The sequence below is a fragment of the Pseudophryne corroboree genome, chromosome 7 (genome assembly GCF_028390025.1).
Source record: "Pseudophryne corroboree isolate aPseCor3 chromosome 7, aPseCor3.hap2, whole genome shotgun sequence".
Lineage (NCBI taxonomy): Eukaryota > Metazoa > Chordata > Amphibia > Anura > Myobatrachidae > Pseudophryne > Pseudophryne corroboree.
The window spans coordinates 207,095,808-207,102,476 of NC_086450.1; the positions used below are offsets into that span (position 1 = coordinate 207,095,808).

At 48.5% G+C, this 6,669-nt stretch overlaps 1 protein-coding gene across 3 annotated transcripts in view; it reads right to left on the reverse strand.

Annotated features, from left to right (window-relative positions):
• The window catches only part of SMARCAL1 (SWI/SNF related, matrix associated, actin dependent regulator of chromatin, subfamily a like 1), a 183,744-nt gene extending 180,087 nt beyond the window's left edge, over nt 1-3,657 (reverse strand). For 2 of the 3 annotated variants that reach the window (XM_063933957.1, XM_063933958.1), the window contains exons 1-2: nt 3,513-3,657; nt 2,697-2,794 (exon numbers count right to left, since the gene is read on the reverse strand). The gene's annotated coding sequence lies outside the window, so the exon portion shown is untranslated. The remainder of the gene's footprint in view (nt 1-2,696; nt 2,795-3,512) is intronic. The other variant, XM_063933956.1, reaches the window with a different exon arrangement.
• Nucleotides 3,658-6,669: the final 3,012 nt, after the last annotated feature.

Consider the following 6,669-nt stretch of genomic DNA (forward strand, 5'->3'; position numbering starts at 1 on the left):
CCGTCTCATGTCGTCAACTGATTTTTGTAATGTGCTGACATTATCACGTAATTCCATAAACAAAGCCATCCATTCCGGTGTCGACTCCCTGGGGGGTGACATCACCATTATCGGCAATTGCTCTGCCTCCACACCAACATCGTCCTCATACATGTCGACACACACGTACCGACACACAGCAGACACACAGGGAATGCTCTTATCGAAGACAGGACCCCACTAGCCCTTTGGGGAGACAGAGGGAGAGTTTGCCAGCACACACCCAAGCGCTATAATATATATGGGAACAACCTTATATAAGTGTTGTTCTTTATAGCAGCTTAAATATATCAAAATATCGCCAGAAAAATGCCCCCCCTCTCTGTTTTACCCTGTTTCTGTAGTGCAGTGCAGGGGAGAGTCCTGGGAGCCTTCCTCACAGCGGAGCTGAGCAGGAAAATGGCGCTGTGTGCTGAGGAGAATAAGCTCCGCCCCCTATTTCGGCGGGCTTTTCTCCCGTGGTTTTAGATAACTGGCATGGGTTAAATACATACATATAGCCTCAATGGCTATATGTGATGTATTCTTTTGCCATAAAGGTATTAAATATTGCTGCCCAGGGCGCCCCCAGCAGCGCCCTGCACCCTCCGTGACCGCTTGGTGTGAAGTGTGTGACAACAATGGCGCACAGCTGCAGTGCTGTGCGCTACCTTCATGAAGACTGAAGAGCCTTCTGCCGCCTGTTTCCGGACCTTCAATCTTCAGCATCTGTAAGGGGGGTCGGCGGCGCGGCTCCGGGACGAACCCCAGGGTGAGACCTGTGTTCCGACTCCCTCTGGAGCTAATGGTGTCCAGTAGCCTAAGAATCCAATCCATCCTGCACGCAGGTGAGTTGAAATTCTCTCCCCTAAGTCCCTCGATGCAGTGAGCCTGTTGCCAGCAGGACTCACTGAAAATAAAAAACCTAAAAACTTTTTCTAAGCAGCTCTTTAGGAGAGCCACCTAGATTGCACCCTGCTCGGACGGGCACAAAAACCTAACTGAGGCTTGGAGGAGGGTCATAGGGGGAGGAGCCAGTACACACCACCTAATCCTAAAGCTTTATTTTTGTGCCCTGTCTCCTGCGGAGCCGCTATTCCCCATGGTCCTGACGGAGTCCCCAGCATCCACTTAGGACGTTAGAGAAATATTGTATTAAATGACCTTCAGGCTGTGTGTATAAGGTGTATATGAAACATAAATGAATTGTGTGAATGTACACACACTTTGTTTAATGCACAAAGTTATTAAAAATCTTGGCTAAAATTACCTTCAGGCTGTGTGTATAAGGTATATATGAAACATAAATGCATTCTGTGCTTAGACTTGGGTCCCATCACCATGATATCTCATTATGGTATGCAATTATTCCAAAATACGGAAAAATCCGATATCCAAAATACCTCTGGTCCCAAGCATTTTGGATAAGGGAGACTCAACCTGTATTTTTCACCCATCTCTGATCAAAACTCACCAGATTTCCAGCAGTATATACTGCTGTATCTGTGTATAATGCCCACATGAACCCTTTGGCTCATACAGTATATTGGGGGTAATTGAGACCTCATCGTAGCAGCAAATTTATTAGCAGTTGGGCAAAACCATGTGCATTGCAGGGGGTCAGATATAACATGTGCAGAGAGAGTTAGATTTGGGTGGGGTGTGTTCAAACTGAAATCTAAATTGCAGTGTAAAAATAAAGCAGCCAGTATTTACCCTACACAGAAACAAAATAACCCCCCCAAAATCTAACTCTCTCTGCAAATGTTATATCTACCCCCCTCTGCAGTGCACATGGGTGGTCATTCCGAGTTGTTCGCTCGCTTGCAGTTTTTAGCAGCCGTGCAAACGCTATGCCGCCTCCCACTGGGAGTGTATTTTAGCTTAACAGAAGTGCGAATGAAAGGATTGCACAGCGGCTACAAAGTTTTTTTGTGCAGTTTCAGAGTAGCTCAAAACCTACTCAGCGCTTGCGATCACTTCAGACCATTCAGTTCCTGTTTTGACTTCACAAACACGCCCTGCATTTGCCCAGCCACGCCTGTGTTTTTTCTGGCACACCTGCGTTTTTCCAAACACTCCCTGAAAACGCCCACTTCATGTCAATCACTCTGCGGCAGCCAGTGCGACTGAAAAGCATCGCTAGACCCTGTGTGAAACTACAACGTTCGTTGTAATAGTAAGTCACGCGTGCGCATTGCGCCGCATACGCATGCGCAGAAGTGCCATTTTTTTGCCTCATCGCTGCACAGCGAACGAATGTAGCTAGCGATCAATTCGGAATGACCCCCATGGTTTTGCCCAACTGCTAACAAATTTGCTGCTACGATCAGGTCTGAATTACCCCCATTGTGTGTAAATCTGGCTCTGGTACTAGCCAGTACCTCCTGAGCCATTTTGCTCACTGCACGTCCCTGGTACCAACCAATCAGCTCCTAACCGCCATGTTAAAAGCTGTGTTTGAAAAATGACAGTTAGGAGCTGATTGGATGGTACTTTATAACCGTGCTATTTATTACTCTCCAAGACTTGATACCTCTGGGCCATAGATTTTCTTCTTAGTTAACACCTGTGCTAACGTAATTGAAAGATGGGTAATGCCGCTTTAAATCATGTGACCTGGGAATGGCGCCCTAACCTAACCCCCCTCCCGGCCCTAACCCGCCCAATATACTTACGAACGGGATGTCGGCGACGCCATTCTAACGGGTGTCGAGATTCCGATTGCTGGGATCCAGACAGCAGGTATCTTAAACACATTCCCTTGCTGGAACATCTACTCCATAGAAAGATAAGCAGTAAAATAGAAGACTGCCCCCAGTATAAACTGTTTATATACATTATATAAGGCTGAATACTCTCACAGGTTACATACATTATACAGAGATGGTTAGTACCTCCTGGTTATACCCCTTTCACACTGCCAATGCCGGATCCCACCCGGGAATTGGAAACGGGTCCTTCCCGGGTGGGATCCGGCATTGGACACTGCTGCTGGCTCCCCCGACCCAGCAATATGCCGGGCGGGTTGCCATAGCAGCGGGGGCGGCGCTGGGAGATGAAATCATCTCCGCGCTGCCTCTCCCTGTTGTAGTGAATGGGTCCAGGGTCGCATCGACCCGGGAGCCCGGTTACGCTGCCACTGACCCGGTATTCAACCCGGGAATAACACTGCTTTATTCCCAGGTTGAATTGCCGGTGCAGGCAACCCAGGATTTCCGACATGGCGCATTCACACCCCACACTGACCCGGGTCGATACCGGGTTATTTGTGCGGTGTGAAAGGGGTATTAATATACATTATACAGGGATGGGTATTACCCCCCAAATAATATACATTTTTATACAGGGATGAGCAGTCTCCCCCATGTTACACACATTATACAGTATTGAGAGATACACTGGCGGGTAACTTGGTCTCCCGCAGCACACATGATCAGTAACTGCAGAAGGAACTGTCAGTCCCCGGACACATTCACACGCTGGATATTTACCCGATTTATATTCACCCGCCTCGCTCTCCATGACAGCAAAACATCTGTATTCCCCGCTTGCTATGATCAGACATCGTCATCCCGGCGACAGCGCTGATTTGACGTCATCAGACAGTCCGGACGCCATGCCTGCTACTGGCACGTTGGCCCTTTCTTCCATGTGATCATTCATTGATTGAACTGTCTAGGTATCTTTCTTCAGCCCAAGCTGTAATTCTTTCTTCTCATAGATAAATGTGCAATCGTCTGCCGCTCAGGAGAGGGAGTTGATGCTGTTAATGCATAAAGTACTTATAGTAATGGCATTATTGTAAGTTCCATCATGCAGATTTTAACAACTATAACATACAGTACATCTGCTCTAGTCACTTAGACGAGGCTGAAGTTAGCTTCTTATTCGCCAGCTTCTTATTCACTTCTTATTCAAGCTCCAGCTTCTTATTCACTTCTTATTCAAGCTCCAGCTTCTTATTCAGATCATTCAGTTTTGCAAGTGTTAATGAGTCTTGGGCAACAAATTTGACACCTAAAATTCACAGTATAGGGTCCCTTTCATATGACCCACATGTATTTTGCCTTGCCCAACACTGGTTTGGGCATGAAATACGCTGACAAAGTGGGCACCTTAACACTATAATTTCTCTAACGTCCTAAGTGGATGCTGGGACTCCGTAAGGACCATGGGGAATAGCGGCTCCGCAGGAGACTGGGCACAAAAGTAAAAGCTTGAACTAGCTGGTGTGCACTGGCTCCTCCCCCTATGACCCTCCTCCAAGCCTCAGTTAGATTTTTGTGCCCGAACGAGAAGTGTGCATGCTAGGTGGCTCTCCTGAGCTGCTTAGAGTAAAAGTTTATTTTAGGTTTTTTATTTTCAGTGAGTCCTGCTGGCAACAGGCTCACTGCATCGTGGGACTAAGGGGAGAAGAAACGAACTCACCTGCGTGCAGAGTGGATTGGGTTTCTTAGGCTACTGGACATTAGCTCCAGAGGGACGATCACAGGTTCAGCCTGGATGGGTCCCGGAGCCGCGCCGCCGGCCCCCTTACAGAGCCAGAAGAACGAAGAGGTCCGGTGAAATCGGCGGCAGAAGACGTTCCTGTCTTCAACTAAGGTAGCGCACAGCACTGCAGCTGTGCGCCATTGCTCTCAGCACACTTCACACTCCGGTCACTGAGGGTGCAGGGCGCTGGGGGGGAGTGCCCTGAGACGCAATAAAAACAGAAATACCTTAGGATGGCAAAAGAAATACATCACATATAGCTCCTGGGCTATATGGATGTATTTAACCCCTGCCAGTTTTCCAGAAAAAAGCGGGAGATAAGGCCGTCGTGAAGGGGTGGAGCCTATCTCCTCAGCACACAAGCGCCATTTTCCCTCACAGTTCCGCTGGAAGGACGGCTCCCTGACTCTCCCCTGCAGTCCCTACAGAATCAGGGTAAAAACGAGAGAGGGGGGGCACTATTGGCAGCTAAATTATAAACAGCAGCTATAAAAGGGAGTAACACTTATATAAGGTTATCCCTATATATATATATAGCGCTCTGGTGTGTGCTGGCAAACTCTCCCTCTGTCTCCCCAAAGGGCTAGTGGGGTCCTGTCCTCTATCAGAGCATTCCCTGTGTGTGTGCTGGGTGTCGGTACGATTGTGTCGACATGTATGAGGAGGAAAATGATGTGGAAGCAGAGAAATTGCCTGTATTAGTGATGTCACCCCCTAGGGAGTCGACACCTGACTGGATGGTTGTATTTAAATGTCAGCACTTTACAAAAAACTGTTGACGACATGAGACAGCCGACAAATCAATTAGTGCCTGTCCAGGCGTCTCAGACACCGTCAGGGGCGATAAAACGCCCGTTACCTCAGTGGGTCGACACAGACCCAGACACGGATACTGAGTCCAGTGTCGACGGTGAGGAGACAAACGTAATGTCCAGTAGGGCCACACGTTACATGATCACGGCAATGAAGGAGGCATTGAACATTTCTGACACTACAAGTACCACAAAGAAGGGTATTATGTGGGGAGTGAAAAAACTACCAGTAGCTTTTCCTGAGTCAGATGAATTAAATGAGGTGTGTGATAAAGCGTGGGTTTCCCCCGATAAAAAAGTGCTAATTTCTAATAAATTATTGGCACTATACCCTTTCCCGCCAGAGGTTAGGGCGCGTTGGGAAACACCCCCTAGGGTAGATAAAGCGCTCACACGTTTATCTAAACAAGTAGCGTTACCGTCTCCTGATACGGCCGCCCTCAAAGAACCAGCGGATAGAAGGCTGGAAAATATCCTGAAGGGTATATACACACATACTGGTGTTATACTGCGACCAGCCATCGCATCAGCCTGGATGTGCAGTGCTGGAGTGGCGTGGTCGGATTCCCTGACTGAAAATATTGATACCCTGGATAGGGACAGTATATTACTGACTATAGAGCATTTGAAGGATGCATTACTATATATGCGTGATGCACAGAGGGATATTTGCACCCTGGCATCGAGAGTGAGTGCTATGTCCATTTCTGCCAGAAGAGAGTTATGGACGCGACAGTGGTCAGGGGATGCGGATTCCAAACGACATATGGAAGTATTGCCGTTTAAAGGAGAGGAGTTATTTGGGGCCGGTCTATCGGACCTGGTGGCCACGGCAACGGCCGGAAAGTCCACCTTTTTACCCCAGGTCACCTCTCAGCAGAAAAAGACACCGTCTTTTCAAACTCAGTCCTTTCGTTCCCATAAGTACAGGCGGGCAAAAGGCCACTCATTTCTGCCCCAGGGCAGAGGAAGAGGAAAAAGACTGCACCAGGCAGCCTCTTCCCAGGAGCAGAAGCCCTCCTCTGCTTCTGCCAAGTCTTCAGCATGACGCTGGGGCTTTACAAGCGGACTCGGACACGGTGGGGGCCCGTCTCAAAAATTTCAACGCGCAGTGGGCTCACTCGCAAGTGGACCCCTGGATTCTGCAGGTAGTATCACAGGGGTACAAACTGGAATTCGAGACGTCTCCCCCTCGCCGGTTCCTGAAGTCTGCTCTACCAAAGTCTCCCTCCGACAGGGAGGCAGTTTTGGAAGCCATTCACAAGCTGTATTCCCAGCAGGTGATAATCAAGGTACCTCTCCTACAACAGGGAAAGGGGTATTATTCCACGCTGTTTGTGGTACC